This window comes from Eleutherodactylus coqui, chromosome 3 (assembly GCF_035609145.1).
Source record: "Eleutherodactylus coqui strain aEleCoq1 chromosome 3, aEleCoq1.hap1, whole genome shotgun sequence".
NCBI lineage: Eukaryota > Metazoa > Chordata > Amphibia > Anura > Eleutherodactylidae > Eleutherodactylus > Eleutherodactylus coqui.
The window spans coordinates 203,051,824-203,078,302 of NC_089839.1; the positions used below are offsets into that span (position 1 = coordinate 203,051,824).

The 26,479-nt window shown below is 47.2% G+C and overlaps 1 protein-coding gene across 2 annotated transcripts in view; it reads left to right on the top strand.

Annotated features, from left to right (window-relative positions):
- Positions 1 to 449: 449 nt before the first annotated feature.
- Positions 450 to 26,479, top strand: part of COL7A1 (collagen type VII alpha 1 chain) — a 177,377-nt gene continuing 151,347 nt past the window's right edge. For both annotated transcript variants that reach the window (XM_066596817.1, XM_066596816.1), the window contains exon 1: positions 450 to 812. The gene's annotated coding sequence lies outside the window, so the exon portion shown is untranslated. The remainder of the gene's footprint in view (positions 813 to 26,479) is intronic.

Below are 26,479 nucleotides of genomic sequence, written 5' to 3' on the forward strand. Positions count from 1 at the left end.
TTCCACAAATCTAAGACCAGCCATGCCTGGGTTACATACACTATGGCAAAAACAGCGTATGTCTTCATTTTGCCCTATGATGTAATATCTAAGACATCAGTGGTATAGCATAGTAAAAGGGTTATCTGAAATAGCGCCACTCTTCTCCATGGGTTGGTATTGCAATACTTACATAAACAGGGCTTAGCTGCAATACCACACACAGCCTCTGGACAAGAGTGGCGCTCTTTCTGGAAAGAAAAAAAAGCAGAGCAGATGCTTTACTTTTATGATAAGACTACAAGGGGTTCTCTATCTTCCAGCTGCTTCCTATATTCCTTCATTCTTCGCCTTTTCTTGGCTGCAGAACTCTTTTCCTTGCAGACAGGAGGCGGAGCCAGTGAAATGTTAGAGGGGAGAATCTGTGTCACACACAGTCCAGCGTCCATTCACCTGGCTGGCAAGGGATTGTAGCTGGGATTTCCATATCTTTCTATCTATTGGCTGCGAGCAGCAGGGGAAGGGCCGGGGGATTAATTACAAAGCAGTAACTTTTTGTGCAGCTTTAGGGTACATGCTAAAAAAATTATCCTAGAGAGGCGAAGACAGAAGGGAGTAAAGAAGCTCCAGGAAAGCAGAATTTGGGGAGTCGCTCCATGAAACTTTTTGATTTCTTCCAAGGATTTTCTATTCTTCCCGTGCAGAAAGTGAATTCACCAAGAAAGTTAAGACGCAGAAGGAGATACAACGTGCTGTGACAAGCGTCACCGGGCTCATCGTTACCGGATAGCTAGAAGAAGAGTCGTATAGTGGAGTATGCACCTACAGCAAAGGTAAGTGCAGCCAGTACGATAAGGACTGCGGGCAGGGACTGTAGTGTATGATGCATGCTGACAAGATAGCGAAGGGGTGCATTCCCCCATCCCGCATAACTAAATTTGCCTGTAGGAAAGCTGTGTACTCTGACCGCGCAATATTAGTTGTCACTCAGCTTTCCCACTAATGGCATTTATTCCCTAACTACGGCAAAGTGTCTAATATGTCTGATCGCTGGGGTCTGACTGCTGCGCTCCCAACATTTGGGCACCACAAGTTCCCCATGTGAATGGAGTGGCTGGGCACATGTGTCATCACTGCTTCATTTACTTCTATGGGATGGACAGAGATTGCAAAGCACATCGATCTCCACCTCTCCAATAGAAGTGAATGGACCAGTGGTCCCGCATGCATGCCGCCACTCCATTCACATGGTGAGCCTGTGGTGTGCAGATATTGGGATCTCTGGAGGTCCCAGTGGTCAGACCCCCACCAATCAAGGAGTTATCCCCTATCCCGTGGATAACCTTTGCACAACCCCTTCAAGGCTGGTGCTGCATCATGGGGGTGCTGCAAGTTTATGTGGTGCTTTAGCAATTCTGGAGGGGCAACCCGGGTTAACTCTTACATATTGGCTTTGGACACAACAGGGTACAATGCTTACAGACACTTGCATCCCATAGAAGTCAGTGGAAATGGCAAGTGTTTGTGAATACCGCATTATGTGACCAGTTCTAATCTATGTACAGAGGAATCTGTTATACAGCTGCATCAATACTGGGGTCTTTTCATGTGGCATCGCACCCCCTTCTGGTTCCAGGTCCCAGGTGTAACTGCTACCTCTGCATCTCCGATAATTACATTAATGCTATAGTGTCTCACCTATACTGTAGATTATAGCTTCCTCTCACCTATCCTCATCAGATTAACCCCTTCACTGACAAAAGACAAACACGTGTGGAGTCCGACCCGCCACACCTACTGCTTCTAACAATGCAGACTGCAACTATTTCACCAATGCCATTGTCCTAATGGGTTAAATTCTGTTTTTGGTTTCTGATGTGAGGTTTGCTGCAGTTGATTTCTTTCATCTGTGACTTCTAGCTGGGCACAGCGGCCATTGCTGTGGGACAGCTCTATGGCACAGCGGCCAACGCTATGGAGCAGGTCTATGGCACAGTGGGTATTGCTGTGGAATAGGTCTATGGCATAGCAGCCATTGCTATGGGACAGCTCTATGGCACAGCGGCCATCACTATGGGGCAGGTCTATGGCACAGTGGATATTGCTGTGGAACAGGTCTATGGCACAGCAGCCATCGCTATGGGACAGCTCTATGGCACAACAGCCATCGCTATGTGACAGGTCTATGGCACAGTGGGCATTGCTATGGGACAGGTCTATGGCACAGCGGCCATCACTATGCGACAGGCCTATGGCACAGCAGCCATCGCTATGGGACAGGTCTTGACAGGGGGCATCGCTATAGGTCAAATCTATGGCACAGCGGACATCGCTATGGGACAGTTCTATGGCACAGCGGCCAACGCTATGGGACAAGTCTATGGCACGGTGGGCATTGCTATGGGACAGGTGTATGGCACAGTGGGTATCGCTATGGGACAGGTTTATGGCACAGCAGCCATCGCTATGTGATAGGTCTATGGCACAGTGGGCATTGCTATGGGACAGGTCTATGGCACAGCGGCCATCACTATGCGACAGGCCTATGGCACAGCAGCCATCGCTATGGGACAGGTCTTGCACAGCGGGCATCGCTATAGGTCAAATCTATGGCACAGCGGCCATTGCTATGGGACAACTCTATGGCACAGCGGCCATCGCTATGGGGCATGTCTATGGCACAGTGGGTATTGCTGTGGAACAGGTCTATGGCACAGCGGCCATCGTTATGGGACAGGTCTATGGCACAGCGGCCATCGCTATGGGGCACGTCTATGGCACAGTGGGTATTGCTGTGGAACAGGACTATGGCACAGTGGGCTTTGCTATGTGACAGGTCTATGGCACAGTGGGCATCGCTATGGGACAGTTCTACGGCACAGCGGCCAACGCTATGGGACAGGTCTATGGCACGGTGGGCATTGCTAAGGAACAGGTCTATGGCACATTGGGCATTGCTATGGGACAGGTCTATGGCACAGTGGGTATCGCTATGGGACAGGTCTATGGCACAGCAGCCATCGCTATGTGATAGGTCTATGGCACAGTGGGCATTGCTATGGGACAGGTCTATGGCACAGCGGCCATCACTATGCGACAGGTCTATGGCACAGCAGCCATCGCTATGGGACAGGTCTTGTACAGCGGACATCGCTATAGGTCAAATCTATGGCACAGCGGGCATCGCTATGGGACAATTCTATGATACAGCGGCCATCGCTATGGGACAGGTGTATGGCACAGCAGCCATCGCTATAGGTCACATCTAGGGCGCAGCGGCCATCGGTATAGGACAGGTGTAGGGCACAGCGGGATGGTCATATTTAGGATGAAATGTGCGATACAGTGTTTTTGACAGATTGTAGTAGGTACTATAATGAGCTGGCACTATGGGCACTACAGTGTGTCTAGTACTGCAGGAACTGTAATGAGCAGGCACTATAGACATTATAATAGGACATCATTGGGACTCTAATGAGGGTGGCACAATGGGCACTACAAGGTGTTAAGTATTGCAGAGACTATAATAAGCTGGGACTAAGGGTACAACAATGTGTCTGACACTTTGAAGTGGAGAATACATAGATGTGGGCACTATGGGTACTGCAGTGTGTGTAGTACTGTGGTAACTATAAATAACTGGCATTATGGACACTACAATATGACACCATTGGGACTCTAATGAGGGTGGCACTATGGGCACTATAATGTGTTGGGCACAATGGGGAGTATAATGAGACTGACACTATAATGTATCTGGCATTGGGGGGACTATAATGAAGGTGGCACTATAGAAATTACATTGTACCTGGCACCGAGTATACTATAGTGGTGCTGGCACTATGGGCACTACTGTGTCTGAAACTGTGAGGACCATGCAGATATAGATCAGTGATGGCCAACCTGCAGGCCATGATGAGAGTTGTAGTTTTGGAACCACAGGAGAGCTGCAGCTTCTATAGACAGATGGGAATGGATAAGTTCTACAGAAGATAACTTCTAGCAGGATCAGCACTAGTTCCGCCCTCAACGCAACACCGTGTCGCTATATATCCGGCAGGTGGGGTTCATCATGGAATGTGCTATTAATCTACGGAGAGAAGACCTCGGAGGCATGATGTCATGTGTACTCTACCTGGGCTGCTGTGCAAGGTGGGGTCATATCTCTACAGCATCTAACAAGGGAACATGGAAATAATCTCACCAACATCTGTTACTACATCCTGGAGAGGAAAACTGAGTCTGTCTGTCTATCTATCTATCTATCTATCTATCTATCTATCTATCTATCTATCTATCTATCTATCTATCTATCTATCCGTCTATCCCTCTATCCATCTATCCATCCATCTGTCTATCTATCCAATTTGGACGCTGTATAAAATGTAAATAAATGTAAAGAAAGAAAGAATGTAATGATTTGGAAATCTCATCTAACCATATATTATTCACAATAGAGGACAGAACACATCAGAAGGTGAGAGGGAGACATTGGAACATTTCATGTAACAAATTAACTCCTTCAGAAATTGATGGCAGCAGCACATCTCACAACAGTTGGGCAGCGCCATGTCTACCATTGGTCTTCAGTCTGTATATATTCGGGAAGTGAGGAGACCAACTGCTGGAGTTCTGGGAGAGGAATGATGTCCCATTCATGCCTGATGTAGGATTCCAGCTGCTCAGCGGTCCCGGGTCGTCTCTGCTGGATTTTTTATTCATAATTTGCTAAATGTTTTCTACTGGTGAAAGGTCTGGACTGCAGGCGGCCGGTTCAGCCCCCGGACTCTTCTACTACAAAGCCATACTGCGTGATGGATGCAGTATGTGGTTTAGTATTGTCTTGCTGAAATATATAAGGCCTCCCTGAAAGAGACTGGATGGGAGCATATGCTGTTCTAAGACCTCTAAATACTGCTCAGCACTGATAGTGCCTTTCAAGATCCGTAAGCTGCAAATACCATAGGCAGTAATGCAACCCCCATACCACCAGAGATGTAGGTTTTGAACTGTGCATTGATAACAAGCTGGATGGTCCCTTTCCTCTTGAGTGCGCAGGAAATGCCATCCGCAGTTTCTAAAACAAATTTCAAATTTTGATTATTCTGACCACAGAACAGTTTTCTAATTTGTCTCAGTCCATTTTAAATGAGCTTTGGCTCAGAGAAGACGCTGGTGTTTCTGGATTTTGAGACATGGCTTCTTCTTTGCATAATACAGCTTTAACTTGCATTTAAGGATCGCATGGTGAACTGTGTTCACAGACAGTGATACCAGGAAGTATTCCTGAGCCCATGCAGTGAATTGCATTACACAATTATGCCTGTTTTAATGGAATGCCGCCTGAGGGCCCGTAGATCTCGAGCATCCAATATTAACCGTCGGCCTTGTCCCATGTAAACATGAATTTCTCCAGATTCTCTAAATCTTCTGATGATATTATGGGCTGTAGATGGTGGGATATTCAAAGTCTTCACAATTTTACGTTGAGGAACATTTTTCTGAAATTGTTCCACAAATTTTTGACGCAATTTTTGGTGGACCTCTGACCATCTTTGCTTCTGAGAGACTCTGCCTCTCTAACGTGCTCTTTTTATATATTGTCATATGACTTGAAAATTGACACTTCAGTTTTTCATTTGTTCTACTTACTTTTCCAGCTGCTTGTTACGCTGTCCCAAATGTTGTGAGATGTGTTGCTGCCGTCAATTTTTAAATGAGTTATTTTTTTTCTGAAAACTGCCTCCCTTTCCCTTCTGATATGTTCTATATTCTATTATGAATGAAATATGGCTAGATGAGCTTTCCAAATCATTACATTCTTTACTACTTTACATGTACTTACATTTTATCTATCTAATTTAGGTCTGTCTGTCCATCCAGTTTTCCTTATTTCATTTTTTTGCTTGCTATTTTATTCTCCTATGAATCACAGATATTTAGTATTTGTTGCTTTCCTAAATTTTGTCATTAAATCCACTTTTGTGCAGGGTCTAAGAGGCATAAAATAGAGAGTGTTTCTCTCCTGACTGGGTTCCATACTGTCTCAGTGCCACAGACCGAAGACTTTCTAGACCCTTTGATATCCTGAGAGGCCTTTCTGGTTCTCTGTGAAAGACTGGCTGGAGTTTGCAGAGGACGGTTATTGTGCAGCTGCCAAGGAGACATCTTCCCCCTATTAGGGACGCAGCAGCCTCCGCTCCCTCATCCCCACTCTCAGCGATTAGCTGGCTTATAATAATACTTTTACAACACGTGTGATTCTCACTGTTTAGCTGAACTTCAGAAATGCCACCTACAAGTCATTCCAGGGGAATCTCCTAGAAACCGGAACTTCACGGGCTCATAAACCAGATTATTTTGCTTGAGACTTCTTACTGATAGCCATGGAGGATGTCACACAGATTTCCACAGATCCTCAGTGGTATACAAATCTGTGTTACATCTGTCTGCCCTCTCTCTCCTACTGTGCTGCATCTGTGCCGGTCTTTACTGTCATTTTGGCAGTATATTCATGAATCAGTAGGCTCAGAATAAACAGTCAGGTTATGTTCACACAACAGACTCTAAGGCGGATTTTTCTGCATCGATTCCACCTCTAAAAACTGTGCTCGAAATCCACATAATGGATGATGGATGGATAGCTAGATAGATAGATACATGATAGATAGATATGAGAGAGAGAGATAGATCCCTCAGTCTCAGTTTTCCTCTCCAGGATGTAGTAACAGATGTTGGTGAGATTATTAGCGCTAGGTGGGAGATAGATAGAGAGAGATGAGATAGATAGATAGATAGATAGATAGATAGATAGATAGATAGATAGATAGATAGATAGATAGATAGATAGATAGATATGAGATAGATAGAAGATAGACAGAGAGAGAGAGATGAGATAGATAGATAGATAGATAGATAGATAGATAGATAGATAGATAGATAGATAGATAGATAGATAGATAGATAGATAGATAGATGTGTAGTGGCCCGAAGTCTATATATTTGGCCCCTCCATAACTGTCAAGCATGTCATGTCTTCAGTGTGGATGCGCTGTGCAAATTGTGTATTGCACAGATGCAGCATGTAAGAGGTTAATGTCTGGAATATGTCTGGAAATTGTAACTAATTGGCTTCTCATGTGATGTGCTAATATAAATGTGATTGCAAAGAGTGAGTCTAGGTCCATTTCTGAGTGGTGTTCTGTTCTTTGGAGAAAGTGCCAGCCAAATAGGGGTACCTTCAACCCTTATGTGGTGAAGAATGGAAGCTGAGGAGAGGAATCCTGATGATCCCATTCCAGGACCCCTACCTTGAGTGAGAGTGGAGGAAAGGAGCCCGCTGTGCAGTGTTCCGTCTTCTGTATACAAGTGAGAGTCAGCAGAGTGTTCTTTCCACCTCCGGTATGTATGTCCAGGAGCGAAATCATACAGATAACTTAGCCTGTAGGCCCGGTGTTATCCTGTGTCCCAGAGTGTGTGTCCTGTCTAGGAGCAGAGTCATACAGATAGCTAGGACTGTAGGCCCGGTTTCATCCTATGTTCTCTTCCTTGACCTTGTTGAAAGGAGGACTGCACTGGTGTGTGAAGTCTGTTTTCTTGAAAAAGTAAAGTTCCAGTCACTGCCTATTCCCAGTTATTGAGGTATTCAGCTACAACTGTGTGTACTCTATTATTTTTCCCTCCGGACAACCAACAGTGTAAAGGAACGGTGGCGTCACAAGTGACAACTTCTTCAGTCCACTACACATCTATACAGGTAACCGCTGTCTCAGCACTGCCTGCAAGAGGCCTAGCGGTGCCTTGGCTCAGGCTGTACGCGTTCCTCTAGGGAGGAGTTTGGTAGAGCCACCGTGACAAGTGCCATCTCTATCCCCGCCATCCCTTCAGTGTTGTGCCTCATGCTTCGGTTGCTGCAGGACGTTACAGGTAACCCTCTTCTTTTGGAGTCAAAAACAGGATAAAACGCCTCTGTGCCGCATCTACCGCAAGAATTAAATTTTTCTTCTGGCATGTTGAGAGAGAATTCAAACCTCCGAGTCAAGTTTCCGCCATGTCTTTTTCCAATACCCAGGAGGAATCGGACGAGTCAAGATTGAGTTTCAAGTTAAAGCTAACTATTCTACTAGAAAATTCCTCTCAAACCGCAGTAACCAAATGTATTATGCTATGAGAGATGATGTCATTATGCTGTTGGACCATGTACAACTATAGACATTAATACAGAGCCCCATGTAAGTTCCAACATGGAAACCCAAGATGGCGCGCAGCTGCCTTGTTTTCCTTCTTCGCAAGGTAGTCCTGCCACAGAGTTACTGCCAAAAGTTACCTGCTAAGACATTCCCGCCTTGGCTGCAAAAAAAGTAGGTGGGAGGACAACCCCCACTGAGGAACTATGGTGCTAAGGTCAGGACCGCCCACAAGAGGTGGAGCCCTGTTCTAGAGAGGAGCCGCTGGACCTCTCAATTCAGAATGCCTCCAGCTATCCGAGTGAGAAGATGTTTCCTGCCCAGCTAGAGACCCAGGGCGCCAGGAGAATACGGGACGTGCCTTCGAGATAACCTCCACCACAGCGCAGTTTTATTGAGGAGACGAGCTGGAGATCCTGGGTTGGCAACCCCTTTGTCAACTCTCCTTCCTTCGTTACCAGAGAAAAGTTCAGAGGGACCTTTAAAGAAGACGTTTATTTGGCCCGGGACTCTGATTCTGAAGAGCCAATTCCTGCCCACAGAGTGTTGCAACCCAGGAACTGCTTCAAGTATTGATCCTAAAAGACTCTTTTTGTGGGAGACATTTCTGTTTGTTTTGTTTAGTAACCCCCTGAATCCAAAGGACTAAAAAGTTTCTGTTTCACTATGCATAGTCTAATTCAGTTGTTTATGCTGTGTATTATGCTGCTAAATTTTCATGCTATGCACCAGTTTGCTCTACATTTGACATGTTATTGCAGCGTTACAGTTTAAGATTTTGTAAAGGAAGAGAAGGAAAGTAATATTAAAAGTAAAGTAATTGTTAATTTGCTAAAAGCTCCTGTTTGAATGTGACCGCGCAAATAGTGTGAATGATAAATGTGTATGAATGGAGGTTTTGTTCCACACTGTGCATATTTTGTGCCAGTGTCTGTCCACTGTCCTAACTGTCCCAGTAGGTGGGGCATTCTTTTCACCTCATTCTCCAGTCCTGGATAGGGGGATATTGACTACACCTAGCAGGTAATTTAGTGATCTTCGGGAAGTAACAGCCACAGCGATAAGATCGGACATTACTGTAACTAATAGGATGCAAAGGTAAGAACGAACAATCATGTCTATAACCCTTAATGGGTATGATCGGCTGGTTTTAACTCAAGCATAACTGAGTTATCATAGCAACCCATTGACTGTCAGTCTGGAATATGCTAATTTAGAGGAGGCCGTTAAGGAGACATCTGAACACTATTGGTGCTGTGCTAGATACGCCCATAGTGGGCGGAGAAAAAATACCCTATATAATCTGGGTAAGGCTCCCTAGTTCAGTTTGATGTCAGTCCACCATCCGGACTGACACTCCATCCATCCTCTATTTCTGCCATCTATATCTGTCTCTTTGACTAAGCTTTCACTTAAAGTGACATAAGAAAGGAGACCTAAAAAACGGGTCAATGCTGATTAAGCTCTATACTTGTAGTATAGCCATTTCTGGATGCCTCGGCTATTCTCTGTATTATCTTTCACTTTACATCAACTAAGTATAGCCGAGTGCGGATGCCTTGACTATTCTTTTTATCATCTTTCTTTACATCAATCAGTGTAGCCGGGTGAGGCTGCCTTGACTACTGTTTCTATTATCCTTTCCTTGACACCAATTCTTGCTGCTGCAAGGTGTCCTGGATACCAAATCATGAAAAACTACATTACACTACACTAGTACTAAGCCAACAAATACCGGCTGTTGGTTTTATTACCAATCGTTGAATAACTTTGGAGACATTCTTTGGCCCTTGACGAGCCCGCTCCAAGGCGAAACGCGTTGGGCATTTAAATACGCTGAATTTATCCACGAACTATCAATTGATTGCATAATATTATTAGTGTAAGTGAGATCATCTCCTGATATGGTTGACACCTCTTTTTAGGGGACAAAATAATTGACAACAGACTTATCTGAAGCATTGGTCATCATGCGTTTCAGATATTGCTGACATAATTTATCTAAAGTAACATTGATCCGACATTGTGTGATATAGGACTAGATCTTATAAAGTCCATTATATCAAGATATTACATTAATATATGTGTGTTTGTCCGTAGACCAAGATTTTAATGAAAAGTTATATTTTACGTTTATTAGTCTGCTGGTCCAACTAGTGAGCCGATAAATTATATTTGGACCCAATCTGCCCCCGTGACACAGATATTGACTTAAGCTATTACCCGTCACAGAGTCTTTTTCTTTTCAGAGAAAGGGATGGTCATTCCACTTGTCTCTTGTTTTTCCTGCCAGTCACCCTTCTCTATTCTTTAGTATCGAATCAGCATTGTATTCTCTTTTTCAGAGAAAGTGATGTTCATTCCACTTGCCTCATATCTTTTGTCTTTGGGGAGAAGAGTCATGTACGTGCCCCATAACTATGCTTGTGTATCCTGAAATCAGTTCAGCCTAGCAGACGTTCCTTCATGGTTTTCCCTTTCAGTTTCATCCCATTGCTTCTGGTCTTTCCTTGTGCAAATGAGTATAGGGCTGATCCCTCTGCACTGTGACAGCCCTTCAGATATTTGTAGACAGCTATTAGGTCTCCTCTCAGTCTTCTTTTTTGCAAGCTAAACATTCTCAGATCCTTTAACCATTCCTCATAGGACATGATTTACAGACTGCTCAGCATCTTGGTAATTCTTCTCTGAACTTGCTCCAGTTTGTCTATGTCTTTTTTAGAGTGGGGTGCTCAGAACTAGACACAGTATTTCAGATGAGGCCTGACTAAAGAAAAATAGAGGGGGATAATTACCTCACGTGATCTAGACTCTATGCTTCTCTTAATACATCCCAGAATTCCGTTTGCCTTTTTGGCTGCTGCATCACATTGTTGACTCATGTTCTATGATCTTTTGGTATACCTAAGTCTTTTTTACATGTGCTGCTGCTTAGCCATATTCATCTCATTCTGTTTTTGTTTTTTTTCCTTTTTCTTGCCCAGATGTAAAATCTTGCATTTCTCTTTGTTAAATAAATACCATTCTGTTAGTCGTGGCCCACTGTTCAAGCTTTTATAGATCTTTTTGAATACTCTCTCTCTTCCCTAGTGTTAGCTATCCCTCCTAGCTTTGTGTCGTTGGAAAAGTTGATCAGTTTCCCATCAATTCCCTCCTCCAGATCATTTATCAGTTTCCCATCAATCCCCTCTTCCAGAACAGCCTAGGACAGAGCCTTGTGGTACCCTCCCTACTTGATACATTTTTCCTCTTGGATGTGCAGCCATTTATGACCACTCTTTGAGTATGATCACTCAGGCAGTTGTGAATCAACCTAACAGTTGCCTTGTCAATCCCATATTTGGTCATTTTATTAATAAGTATGGTATGAGATACTTTGTCAAATGCCTTACTTAAGTCAAGATGTACTATATCCACCGCATTTCCCCGATCAGCCCAGTCAGTGATTCTGTCATAAAAGGAAATTAGATTCGTCTGGCATGACTTGTTTGTTACAAACCTATGCTGGCTCTGGTTAATTACTCCATTTTTATCCAAGTACTTGCATACATGCTGTTTAATAATTTATTCAACGATCTTTCCCAGTATAGAAGTCAGGCTCACAGGCCTGTAGTTTCCTGGATCCACCTTCTTCCCTCTTTTGAAGATAGGGACAACATTTGCCCTTTTCTAATCTTCTCGGACTTCTCCTGTTCTCCAGGAATTTTCAAAGATAGCTTCCTTTAGTATTCTAAGATGTAATTCATCTGGACCTGGAGACTTGAATTCATTTAAGTTAGCTAAGTGTTCCCCACCATCTCTCTGCTTATAGATAGACTGCATTCTTTTATTCCCCTAATAGCACAGGGAAGATCAGTTAATATTACATCTACTTTCTGAGAGAAAACGGATGCAAAATAGGAATTTAAAAGTTCAGCCTTCTCTATATCATTCTTAAAGGAGATGTCTCGAGGAAGCAGTTAAATTTTTTTTTTGCCCAGTCCCCCCCATTAAGCACACATTACTAAGCCCCCCTGTAAATGACATTTCTAGCTGGTTCGTACTTACCGTTCCAGCGTTTCAGCAACTTATAAAAGTTTCCTCAAGATGGCCACCGGCTCTTTCCCCGTCGCTCGCTGCAGCCCGACGTGCGCGCTCCCGAGACGCCGCCAGCTGTGTCTCCATGGCAACCGGACGCATCGCAGCCGCCGACCAGACGCCCCGCAGCCGCCGACCAGACGCCCACCGCCAGGCAGCAGGTAACCGGCGCTAGCCCCCGGCTCCCCAGCGCTAGACCCTCAGCCCAGGTGAAGGCCCCGGAGCCCAGCGCTAGGTTCCGGAGCCCAGCGCTAGTTCCCCCGGCCTGGCGGCAGCCCCCCCCGGCCTAGCGACAGCCCCCCCCGGCCTAGCGACAGCCCCCCCATCGCAGCGACAGCCCCCCCCGGCCTAGCGACAGCCCCCCCATCGCAGCGACAGCCCCCCCCGGCCTAGCGACAGCCCCCCCATCGCAGCGGCAGCCCCCCCCCGGCCTAGCGACAGCCCCCCCATCGCAGCGGCAGCCCCCCCCGGCCTAGCGACAGCCCCCCCATCGCAGCGGCAGCCCCCCCCGGCCTAGCGACAGCCCCCCCATCGCAGCGGCAGCCCCCCCCGGCCTAGCGACAGCCCCCCCATCGCAGCGGCAGCCCCCCCGGCCTAGCGCTAGTTCCCCCATCGCAGCGGCAGCCCCCCCCGGCGCAGCGACAGCCCCCCCGGCGCAGCGGCAGCCCCCCCCGGCGCAGCGACAGCCCCCCCCCCGACAAATCACTTACCTGGGAGGCTTCTCGGGGCTGCTGGGCTGGGCTGGGCTTCTCCGCTGGGCAGCTCCAGTTTCTGCACCTTCCTCTAACAGAGGAAGGTACAGAATGGCCGCTGCAGCGCGCTCCCGAGCAGTGACAGCTCGTCTGCGCATGCGCAGAAGAGCTGTAGCGGGGAGCACACTGAAGCGGCTCGTGCTGAATGGAGAAGACCGGACTGCGCAAGCGCGTCTAAAAAAGCAAGCTGCCAGCGAATTTAGACGGAACCATGGAGACGAGGACGCTAGCAACGGAGCAGGTAAGTGGAATAACTTCTGTATGGCTCATATTTAATGCACAATGTACATTACAAAGTACATTAATATGGCCATACGGAAGTGTATAACCCCACTTGGTTTCGCGAGACCACCCCTTTAACCAATTCACCATTTTCATCTTGTAAGCATCCAATAGCATCTTTGATTTTTCTTTTGCTTTTGATATACCCCCAAAATCCTTTTTTATTGTTTTTGGCCCCTGTTGCAAGCCTCAATTCATTATTAGCTTTAGCTTTTCTGACACTTACCCTACAATTTCTGCAGACCACATTGTATTCTGCTTTGGATATTCATTACTTGTTAAACTTTTGCTACAGTAAAACCCTTAACCCCATATTGCACTCACCACTGTGAAGTTAACCTAAGGCTTGCTTCACACAGGCAAACGTGATATCGCCGTGAGAAACTCGCGACGATTCGCATATTTGTTCATGTGATGCTTGAGTGTCAGCGATGCTTTTTCCTGGAAAATTATCTCGCTGCAGCCTGCGATTTTCTCATGCGACAGACCACAACAGGAGTTGCTAATTTAAAAAATGCATCACACATACATTGCAAGTTTGTGCGTTGCAAAGTGATAAATCGGAGGCTTCATAGGGAAATATTGGGGAGAAAAAATAACAAAAAGCAGAAAGATAGGGCTTGCAACGATTTAAAAATCTTACAACATCACATGACAGGAAACCACTAGGGTTTTTTGCCTTCCTCTGGATCAACAGGGGGGAGGGGGTGGAAACAGGCCGAACAGGATGGACATTTGTCTTTTTTCAGGCTAGCATACTATGTTACTATGCTACATCGCACATGGGAATGAAGTAATTGAAAATGATGGGTTTCATAATTCAGCGTTTTCTGGCACTCACCCATTGGTCAAAAATCGCATGATTTCTCACCCATGTGAAGGCAGCCTAAGGGGGATGTGGTCCTCAGTGAAAATGAGTTTGACACCCCTGATCTAAGGCTAGGTGCACTCTAGCCATAAGTGCAAGTTGCACCCGAGGGGCTTAGGTACAACTTGCATTGGACGGCACACAGACATCAGTCCATGTGCTATCTAATATACTGTAGAAGGACAATACACATTGACATATCTTATTTGTCGCCCGTGAAATACACAGGAATAGAACATGCTATGAGTTTTTTTCACATCTATGTGAATAGCCTCATAGGCTATAGTGAGGCCATGTGCTGTCCATGGAATTACACAGACTGCACATGACCCCAAATACGGTAGTGTGCCGGAGGCCTAAAAAGCAGTTGAATAGAATATTCATACACGGTCTATTAAATGTCTATTAGAGCAGAGTTTGGCCGGCATATAGTGTGTTTATAGTGGTAATCCTGATTTAGACAAGTCTGAACTTCCTTCTTTAGCAGTCGGCAGGGTTGTATTCCTGTTTTTGTTTCTTACCTTTGTCCTGTGGAAAAAAAATAAAACATTTAGAAGAGTTGTAATGGACAATTAAAGGGATTCATGGCTAGTGAGAGGTGAAGGTATGGGGCCTGAAATATATCCTGCACTACCCCTTTAATAAATGGGCCTTTTTAAAACATGGCTACATTGCAAATGTATCTGCAAACCAAGTGCTGGGTGATGTAACCAAAGACTGATTGTATATTGCTATTAATAGCTGGAGTCTTCAGTAATAGAGGGTTAAAGCATGATAATCTATAGCTTGCAAACATGTAAAGTGCAGGATGAGAAATCCCACGCATGATGATGGGTGGAGACCTTCATGCCCCGGGCTACACATTACAGCATGAGACACACCTATCCAGGTTAGGATTATAGTGCTCAGCAAACAGATGTTCTCCTGTATATCCTGCCTGGATCTGTTATACAGAGGAAGCTGCGCCGTACACTATAATCAAACTGATCCTTGGTCGCCTAATGGGTTTCATGTGTAAAATGTGCCATGACTGGGTACAACAGCACTCATTTACAGGTTGTTCACTTCTAGTACCTTGAACTACTTATCCTGAGTTACATTCTGTATTATACTCCAGAGCTGCACTCACTATCTGTTGGTGGAGTCACTGTGCATATGCTTTACTTATCCTGTACTGATCCTGAGTTACATCCTGTATCATACTCCAGAGCTACACTCACTATTCTGCTGTTGGAGTCACTGTGTACATACATTAAGGCCCATTTACACACACAGATAATCTTTCAAAAGATTGAAAGATCAGTAATCATTTTGCATAAAGTACTAATAGGCACTAATTGCTATTAGTACTTTATCAGCTTCATTTGCATGCAAATGAGCTTCTGGGAGCTGTTGCAGAACTCAGCAGGAGGTCTGAGCTCTGTAATTAGCTCCATTGTTCAGCCATGGGCTGCTAAGAGAAAAACCATGTAATCTCTAGCTCCCCGTGGAGAATTCAGCACCATGGATAGCAGACACAGCGTGGGGTCCTGCCTATCAGCTGTTCTGCCAGTGGGGCTGACAGCTGAGACAAAGCAATCAGCTGTAATTAGCTCTTCCCCAGCAGAACACAGCATGTGGTCCTGCTTATCAACTGTTCTGCTGAATGATAGTTTTCAAGCACAACTGAAAACCGTGGTTCAGCAGAAAACTGAAAGATGGGCACATTTAGATACGATTATCGCTCAAAAGATGGCTTTTTAGCGAATTTTGAGCGATAATTATTGTGTCTAAATGGGCCTTCACTTATCCTCTACTGATCCTGAGTTACATCCAATATTATATTCCAGAGCTGCACTCACAGCTCTGCTGGTGGAGTCACTGTCTACATACATTACTCATCCTGTACTGATCCTGAGTTACATGCTATATTATACTCCAGAGCTGCACTCACTATTCTGCTGTTGGAGTCACTGTGTGCGTACATTACTTAGCCTGTACTGATCCTGAGTTCCATCCTGTATTATACTCCAGAGCTGCACTCACTATTCTGCTTGTGGAGTCACTGTGTACATACATTACTTATCCTATACTGAGACTGAGTTACATCTTGTATTATACTCCAGTGCTGCACTCACTATTCTGCTGGTGGAGTCACTGTGTACATACATTACTTATCCTGTACTGATCCTGAGTTACATCTTGTATTACACTCCAGAGCTGCACTCACTATTCTGCTGGTGGGGTCACTGTGTACATACATTACTTATCCTATACTGATCCTGAGTTACATCTTGTATTATACTCCAGAGCTGCACTCACTATTCTGCTGGTGGAGTCACTGTGTATATACATTACTTATCCTGTACTGATCCTGAGTTCCATCCTGTATTATACTCCAGAGCTCCACTCACTATTCTGCTGGTGGAGTCACTGTGTACATACATTACTTATCCTGTACTGATCCTGAGTTAAATCCTGTATTATACTCTGGAGCCGCACTCACTATTCTGCTGGTGGAGTCACTGTGTACATACATTACTTATCCTATACTGATCCTGAGTTACATCTTGTATTATACTCCAGAGCTGCACTCACTATTCTGCTGGTGGAGTCACTGTGTATATACATTACTTATCCTGTACTGATCCTGAGTTGCATCCTGTATTATACTCCAGAGCTGCACTCACTATTCTGCTGGTGGTGTCACTGTGTACATACATTACTTATCCTGTACTGATCCTGAGTTACATCCTGTATTAGGGCTCATGTCCACGGGCAAAATATGATTTAAGATCCGCAGCGGATCTCCCGCATGCGGATCCGCATCCCATAGGGATGCATTGACCACCCGCGGGTAGATAAATACCCGCGGATCGTCAATAAAAGGGATTTTAAAAAAAATGGAGCATGGAAAAATCCGGACCATGCTCCATTTTCGTGCGGGTCTCCCGCGGGGACGGCTCCCGCGGGCTTCTATTGAAGCCTATGGAAGCCGTCCGGATCCGCGGGAGACCTAAAATAGGAATTTAAAGTATTTACCATCCGGCGCGGGCGGGGAAGGTCAGCTGTTCCTCACGGCCGCATCTTCCTTGCTTCGGCTCGGCGGATGTGCCCGGCGCATGCGCGCGGCACGTCGGCGACGTGCCGGCGACGTGCCGCCGGCGTCAGGAATTCATCCGCCGGCCGAAAATGAAGATCCGGCCGTGAGGAACAGCTGATCTTCTCCGCCCGCGCCGGATGGTAAATACTTTTAAATTCTTATTTTCGGCGCTCATGTCCGCGGGGCAGGAGGGACCCGCTGCAGATTCTACATGTAGAATCTGCAGCGGATCTGATTTTCCCCGTGGACATGAGGCCTTATACTCCAGAGCTGCACTCACTATTCTGCTGGTGGAGTCACTGTGTACATACATTACTTATCCTGAGTTACATCCTGTATTATACCCCAGAGCTGCACTCCCTATTCTGCTGGCGGAGTCACTGTGTACATACATTACTTATCCTGTACTGATCCTGAGTTAAATCCTGTATTATACTCTGGAGCCGCACTCACTATTCTACGTTTTTTTACTATTTTCTGTGTGGATGAGCTCTGATTTTACCTAGCTCGGTAGCAGCATTACAGATGAGTGGTGAAAGTTAAATTGTCTGCCATTACAGATCCCTCTGGGGTTGTCAACCAGTTTTTAAAGCTTTTGAGCAGTAATCTGTGTAGTAATGTGTGATTCCTCCCCACTCCTGTATTGTTGTGTATGGTGTCAGGAGTCTATCACTTGGCTTTTTTAGATGCAGATATTACTATAAAAGAACTAAAGCAATTTATAGTAACTTGAACTTGATAGATAAAGATAACTCTAGGACTGGGATTTTTAAAGGGGCAGCGCTCTGTAAACACTCAGCCACAGTGCAGAAGATGAGCACAGCCCGGTAGTAACCTCTCTGAATCCTGTGATTGATTTAGCAGGCGATGTGTACGGCTGTTTTTTAAATTTCCTTAGCTGTTTCCTCAGTTTTGCATCGTCATCCTCCAGTTTGTAAGTAAAACCAATGTTTCCTGGACCGCTGCCTCGGCTGGGTATGACATATCAGAATTCACTTTATAGCATGATGAACAGAGGACCGCACGGAAGTGAAGGGATTAGGTTTCTGTAATCAGCACATGGGCAGTATTCCTCTGAGATCTGAGGGAGTTAATATTTTGGTGGGATTAATGGGAGTGTTCACTGTCCTCCTGGCTCACCTGAGAGTTGGCATAATCCTACAGGGTGACCAGGGAGTTGACATGCTTTCTTAGGGTTGCAAGCAAGTGTATGCTATGCCACTAGGAGTGAGCACGGCCCTACAGAATCACCAGGCAGTGGACAATGATTCTTCTGGGTGAACAGAGAGTAGACAGTGTGCATCTAGGTCGATGAAAATAGATATAATCTTACTATATCACCAGGTATTGAACATGATGATCCTAGTGTTTTACCACAGATTCCACAGTATGCTTTTAGGTATGTATGAGTAGATGATCCAACTTGTCATAAAGGAGTGAAACAGGTCTACTATGTCATCATGGAGTGGACACGTGTCTACTGGGTCATCATGAAGTGGACATGTGTCTACTGGGTCATCATGGACTGGGCATGTGTCTACTGCGTCATCATGGACTGGGCAGGTGTCTACTGGGTCATCGTGGACTGGGCAGGTGTCTACTGGGTAATCGTGGAATGGACATGTGTCTACTGACTCATCGTGGAGTTAACATGTGTCTACTGGATCATCGTGGAGTGGACATTTGTCTATTGGATCAACATAGTGTGAACATGTGTCTACTTGATCATCATGGAAGGACATACATGTCAGGTCCGGCGGCTCTCAGGGTCTCTGTGCCCGCACTTACCGGTCCTAGTACTCGGGCTGTGGGGGTGCGGCGCAGGGGAGCCCTGGTCCTTCTGACATCTCCTGGCTGCCGTGATCCGGTACATCATTACACGTGATGGGGTACATCATTACACCGTACGATATTCAGATAGATCCGGCAAAGGTGAAAGCGTTCACGGAATGGGCTCAGCCAGTCACCTTAAAAGCTCTACAGCGCTTCCTTGGATTCACTAACTATTATCGTAAATGTATTAAAAATTTCTCAATGGTAGCTAAACCTTTAACCGATCTCACCAGAAAGGGGTCTGATGTGAGTACCTGGTCTTCTGATGCTCTTGCGGCCTTCTCTACCCTGAAGGCTGCCTTCTCTTCTGCACCCGTCCTCATCCAGCCTGACCTATCCTGTCCATTTGTGGTGGAGGTAGATGCCTTCGAGTTTGGGGTTGGAGCAGTACTGTCTCCCTCCACACTCACAAACCTTCGGCTTTGCGCCTATTTTCCAAAAAATTCTCGTCTACTGAACGGAACTACGATATAGGTAACCAAGAATTACTTGCCATTAAATGGGCTTTTGAGGAATGGAGGCACTTTCTGGAAGGAGCACTCCATCAGATTACCGTACTCACAGACCACAAAAACCTTGTTTATTTAGACTCTGCTAAGAGGTTGAATGCTCGTCAAGCCCGCTGGGCCTTGTTTTTCTCATGGTTCAGCTTTCTAGGGACTCATAGAACCAGCTCTAAAAATGTTAAGGTGGATGCCTTGTCTAGGAGTTTTAGTATCCCGGAACCTTCTGAGCCTGAGAATATTTTCTCCCCCGGGGTGGCTCTCGCTGCTGTCTTCTCTGACCTTTCACCTCTTATACATGCTATAAGCTTGTTCCTTTGTCATTAAGGTTGAAGGTGTTAGAGGAGATGCATGGCTCAGTCTTAGCTGGTCACCCCAGTATCAGGGGAACTTAGGAACTTCTATCCAGAGTTTACTGGTGGCCTCATATGGGCAGGGATGTACGGTTGCTTGTCTCTGCATGCCTGGTTTGCGCAAGGGGGAAGAATCTCAGGAGACGTCCTGAGGGTCCTCTTCTCCAATTGCCCATTCCATCCAGGCCATGGTCCCATCTGTCCATGGACTTTATAAACTGATCTACCTCCCTCGCTTGGGAACACAGTCATTTGGGTTATTGTTGATGGGTTCACCAAGATGTCACATTTCATTCCTCTATGCAAGTTACCTAACGCCAAGTTATTATCAAAAATGTTTATCCGGGAGGTTGTTCAGCTTCATAGGATTCTGGAGGATATTGTTTCAAATAGAGGGGTTCAGTTCATCGCTTGCTTCTGGCGAGCCTTCTGCAAGAACCTAAATGTTAATTTGTCTTTTTCTTATGCCTTTCATCCTGAGTCTAACGGACAAACCGAACGCATGAATCAAGAGTTAATCCAGTACCTACGACTTTTTGTTTCTGATAATCAGTTTCAGTGGGCCAACTACTTACCTCTCGACGAATTTGCCATTAATAACCATGTTAACTCGTCTGCCCGAGTCTCACCGTTTTTCTCTAATTATAGGTTCCATCCTCGGTTTACATTCTCTACTCCTTCTGTTTCTAACACTTCGTCGGCTGATATTTCTACTGGGGAACTGTGCACAGTTTGGGCCCACGTTCGTAAGAACCTTCAGGGTTCCCAGGAGAAACTGCTTAGGCAGTCAAATAAAAAACGCACTATCTCTGCACCTTTTGGGGCTGGGGAGCAGGTTTTACTGTCTTCTAAGAATTTGAGACTTAAGGTTCTGTCCTTAAAACTTGCTCCTCGGTTTATTGGTCCATTTTCCATTTCTCAGGTTATTAACCCAGTGGCATATAAGTTGTCTCTTCGTAGGTTGTGCAAAATTCACAAGGTCTTCCATAAGAGTTTCCTGAAGAAGGTATATGACTCCACTTCTGCCCCAGAACCCTCCCTCTCCTATGCTGGGGGAACTGGAGTACGTGGATGATCGAATTGTGGATGCCAGAAGGGTTAGAGGCGTGTTACAGCACCTGGTGCACTGGAGGGGGTTTGGCCCAGAGGACCGAACATGGGTTCCCGCCAAGGACGTGCATGCACCACATTTGGTCCGACAGTTCCATAAGGCCTTTCCTCTTAAGCCCGCTCCTGGTCCTAGGGGTCCGGTGTCCCCCAGTAGGAGGGGGGGTGCTTGCAGGTCTGGCGGCTCTCAGAGTCTCCGTGCCCGCACTACTGGTCCTACTACCTGGGCTGCGGGGGTGCGGCGCGTTCCCGTTGCCATGACTCCTTGTCGTGCCTGCCTGTCCTTAGCAGGCGCCGGGGGCTGTTTCTTCCAGCGTCCGAGTTTTGACTCCTGCTGCTGTCAGGCTCCCCGCCCCAATCAGCTGCTGGGACAGGAGTTCTGACAGCATTTAAACATCTCAGTTCCTGCCAGTATTTGCCAGTGTATGTTTGGTCTCCAGCTACACCCACGTTTCCTTGTATTAATTTCTTGCTTTGACTTGCTTGCTCTGGACCTGACTTTGCCTTCGCCTGACCCCTTGTACCGCGTTCTCTCCCGTTGCCGACCCAGATTCCCTGACCTGCCTTTGTGTTTGTTTGTTTCTTGTATTTATCTGTTTGTCTGACTCTGCCCCACATCCCTAGGGAGTCTAGGAACTGTCGCCCAGTTGTCGCCCTAGGGCCTAGCCTAGGGGGGCAAGTAGGTAGGGACAGTGGTTGCAGGAAGTTTAGGGACTCCCAGTTACCCGGACCCCAGCTCCTTGACAATACACTTATTGCCAAAGGTTAAGAAACAAAGCAATCGTTTGGAAATTACCGTGCATTCTTTAACTTCTGAGATTCATAGGTAGAAAATCAAAACAGCATAAAGAGATAACATTTCATACATCTACATATAATAAGTTTTTCTGACTATACTAATACTAAGGCTGCAAATTAACCTAGAGTTGAAACAAAGAAGAGAAACAAAGAAGAGCCTCAATGTTTAAAAATAGCAGCAGAAAAACTGACATTACAAAAGTGTTTGTTTTATAATTTTCATGATGATGAAATGATCCACACCAATTTCAAGAAACCTGAATAGTTAAAATGGTACCATGAACCGGAAGACTATAAAAAACATGTCAGAAACTAGATTGTCGAATTGCAAAGCTCTCCAAATGCAATCCATTTTATAGTGGTTCCGAAATAAAAAATCAATTGGGTCTCAAAAATATCAGCAGGACAGATAGCTGTTACATAAATATATCCCATTGCATTGCCCATCACAGCTGAGGTAATGTCATGTTTAATGCAGGTGGTCTTCAGCCCACACTGCATTCCCCAGTCAGACTGGGGATCTTTAGAAGTGGACACATGCAGTTACAACTCCGTGTGGACCGACAGCATGGGTGGCTCCCTGGAACCCACCGGCGGTACATAAATAAATCCCATTGCAGTGCCCATCACAGCTGAGGTAACGTCAGGTTTAATGCAGGTGGTCTTCGGCCCACACTGCATTCCCCAGTCAGACTGGGGTTCTTTAGAAGTGGACACATGCAGTTACAACTCCGTGTGGACCGACAGCATGGGTGGGTCCCAGGAAGCCACCGGCGGTACATAAATATATCCCATTGCATTGCCCATCACAGCTGAGGTAACGTCAGGTTTAATGCAGGTGGTCTTCGGCCCACACTGCATGCCCCAGTCAGACTGGGGTTCTTTAGAAGTGGACACATGCAGTTACAACTCCGTGTGGACCGACAGCATGGGTGGCTCCCTGGAACCCACCGGCGGTACATAAATATATCCCATTGCAGTGCCCAGCACAGCTGAGGTAACGTCAGCTTTAATGCAGGTGGGCTAAAAGTTACTAGGATTACAATGTAGACGAGGGCCCCAAAAAATTGGTGTACCAACAGTACAAATGTACTTCAGAAAAATTGCCCATGCCCAACTAAGAGGGCAGGTGAAACCCATTAATCGCTTTGGTTAATGTGGCTTAATTTGTAACTAGGCCTGTAGGCGGCCCAGTTAAAATAAAAATTGGTTCAGGTGCAAGTTTCAACGCTTTATTGAATTGAGAATTGAAACGTATAAACATTGTTTACAAAAGTTATATGACTGAGCCTTGTGGGCCTAAGAAAAATTGCCCGTTCGGCGTGATTACGTGAGGTTTCAGGAGGAGGAGCAGGAGGAGGAGGATGAATAAAATACACAGATTGATGAAGCTAAAAGGTCCCCGTTTTTTATAGTGATAGAGAATGATGCTTCCATCCACGGGTGCAGCCTACGTATTGTTTAGGTACCGCTGCTGTCCGCTGGTGGAGAAGAGAAGTCTGGGGACATCCAGGCTTTGTTCATCTTTATGATTGTAAGCCTGTCGGCACTGTCGGTTGACAGGCGGGTACGCTTATCCGTGATGATTCCCCCAGCCACACTAAACACACTCTCTGACAAGACGCTAGCCGCAGGACAAGCAAGCACCTCCAGGGCATACAGCGCGAGTTCAGGCCACGTGTCCAGCTTCGACACCCAGTAGTTGTAGGGGGCAGAGGCGTCACGGAGGACGGTCGTGCGATCGGCTACGTACTCCCTCACCATCCTTTTACAGTGCTCCCGCCGACTCAGCCTTGACTCGGGAGCGGTGACACAGTCTTGCTGGGGAGCCATAAAGCTGTCAAAGGCCTTGGACAGTGTTCCCCTGCCTGTGCTGTACATGCTGCCTGATCTCCGCACCTCCCCTGCTACCTGGCCCTCGGAACGGCGTCTTCTGCCACTACTCCTTATACCGTGGGTCGAGCAGTGTGTACACCCAGTAATCAGTAGTGGCCAGAATGCGTGTAATGCGAGGGTCACGAGAAAGGCATCCTAACATGAAGTCAGCCATGTGTGCCAGGGTACCTGTACGCAACACATGGCTTTCCTCACTAGGAAGATCACTTTCAGGATCCTCCTCCTCCTCAGGCCATACACGCTGAAAGGATGACAGGCAAGCAGCATGGGTACCCTCAGCAGTGGGCCAAGCTGTCTCTTCCCCCTCCTCCTCATGCTCCCCCCCCCCTCCTCCTCCTCCTCAACGCGCTGAGATATAGACATGAGGCTGCTCTGACTATCCAGCGACATACTGTCTTCCCCCGCCTCTATTTCCGAGCGCAAAGCATCTGCCTTTATGCTTTGCAGGGAATTTCTCAAGAGGCATAGCAGAGGAATGGTGACGCTAATGATTGCAGCATCGCCGCTCACCATCTGGGTAGACTCCTCAAAGTTTCCAAGGACCTGGCAGATGTCTGCCAACCAGGCCCACTCTTCTGTAAAGAATTGAGGAGGCTGACTCCCACTACGCTGCCCATGTTGGAGTTGGTATTCCACTATAGCTCTACGCTGCTCATAGAGCCTGGCCAACATGTGGAGCGTAGAGTTCCACCGTGTGGGCACGTCGCACAGCAGTCGGTGCACTGGCAGATTAAACCGATGTTGCAGGGTGCGCAGGGTGGCAGCGTCCGTTTTGGACTTGCGGAAATGTGCGCTGAGCCGGCGCACCTTTCCGAGCAGGTCTGACAAGCGTGGGTAGTTTTTCAGAAAGCGCTGAACCACCAAATTAAAGACGTGGGCCAGGCATGGCACGTGCGTGAGGCTGCCGAGCTGCAGAGCCGCCACCAGGTTACGGCCGTTGTCACACACGACCATGCCCGGTTGGAGGCTCAGCGGCGAAAGCCAGCGGTCGGTCTGCTCTGTCAGACCCTGCAGCAGTTCATGGGCCGTGTGCCTCTTCTCTCCTAAGCTGAGTAGTTTCACCTGCTAACGCTTGGCCACCGCTGTGCTGCCACGCCGCGCGACACCGACTGCTGGCGATGTGCTGCTGCTGACACATCTTGATTGCGAGACAGAGGTTGCGTAGGAGGAGGAGGAGGGTGGTTTAGTGGAAGAAGCATACACCGCCGCAGATACCACCACCGAGCTTGGGCCCGCAATTCTGGGGGTGGGTAGAACGTGAGCAGTCCCAGGCTCTGACTCGGTCCCAGCCTCCACTAAATTCACCCAATGTGGCGTCAGGGAGATATAGTGGCCCTGCCCGCCTGTGCTTGTCCACGTGTCCGTTGTTAAGTGGACCTTGGCAGTAACCGCGTTGGTGAGGGCGCGTACAATGTTGCGGGAGACGTGGTCGTGCAGGGCTGGGATGGCACATCGGGAAAAGTAGTGGCGACTGGGAACCGAATAGCGCGGGGCTGCCGCTGCCATCATGTTTTTGAAAGCCTCCGTTTCCACAAGCCTATACGGCAGCATCTCCAGGCTGATCAATTTGGCTATGTGCACGTTTAACGCTTGAGCGTGCGGGTGCGTGGCAGCGTACTTGCGCTTGCGCTCCAACACTTGCGCTAGCAACGGCTGGACGGTGTGCTGAGAGACATTGGTGGATGGGGCTGAGGATAGCGGAGGTGAGGGTGTGGGTGCAGGCCGGGAGACGGTCGTGTCTGTGTCCTGAGAGGGGGGTTGGATCTCAGTGGCAGGTTGGGGCACAGGGGGAGAGGCAGTGGTGCAAACCGGAGGCTGTGAACGGCCTTCGTCCCACCTTGTGGGGTGCTTGGCCATCATATGCCTGCGCATGCTGCTGGTGGTGAGGCTGGTCGTGGTGGCTCCCCGGCTGATCTTGGTGCGACAAAGTTTGCACACCACTGTTCGTCGGTCGTCTGCACTCTCAGTGAAAAACTGCCAGACCTTTGAGCACCTCGGCCTCTGCAGGGTGGCATGGCGCGAGGGGGCGCTTTGGGAAACAGTTGGTGGATTATTCAGTCTGGCCCTGCCTCTACCCCTGGCCACCGCACTGCCTCTTCCAACCTGCCCTGCTGCTGCACTTGCCTCCGCCCTGTCCACAGTAGGCTTAGCAAACCAGGTGGGGTCAGTCACCTCATCGTCCTGCTGCTCTTCCTCCGAATCCTCTGTGCGCTCCTCCCTCGGACTTACTGCAATTACTACTACCTGAGTGATAGACAACTGTGTCTCATCGTCGTCGTCCTCCTCACCCACTGAAAGCTCTTGAGACAGTTGCCGGAAGTCCCCAGCCTCATCCCCTGGACCCCGGGAACTTTCCAAAGGTTGGGCATCGGTCACAATAAACTCCTCCGGTGGGATAGGAACCATTGCTGCCCATTCTGGGCAGGGGCCCGAGAACAGTTCCTGGGAGTCTGCCTGCTCCTCAGAATGTGTCATTGTAATGGAGTGAGGAGGCTGGGAGAAAGGAGGAGCAGCAGCCAGAGGATTCAGAGTTGCAGCAGTGGACGGCGCAGAACTCTGGGTGGTCGATAGATTGCTGGATGCACTTTCTGCCATCCACGACAGGACCTGCTCACACTGCTCATTTTCTAATAAAGGTCTACCGCATGGACCCATTAATTGTGAGATTAATCTTGGGACGCCAGAAACGTGCCTCTCTCCTAATCCCGCAGCAGTCGGCTGCGATACACCTGGATCAGGAGCTCGGCCTGTGCCCACAACCTG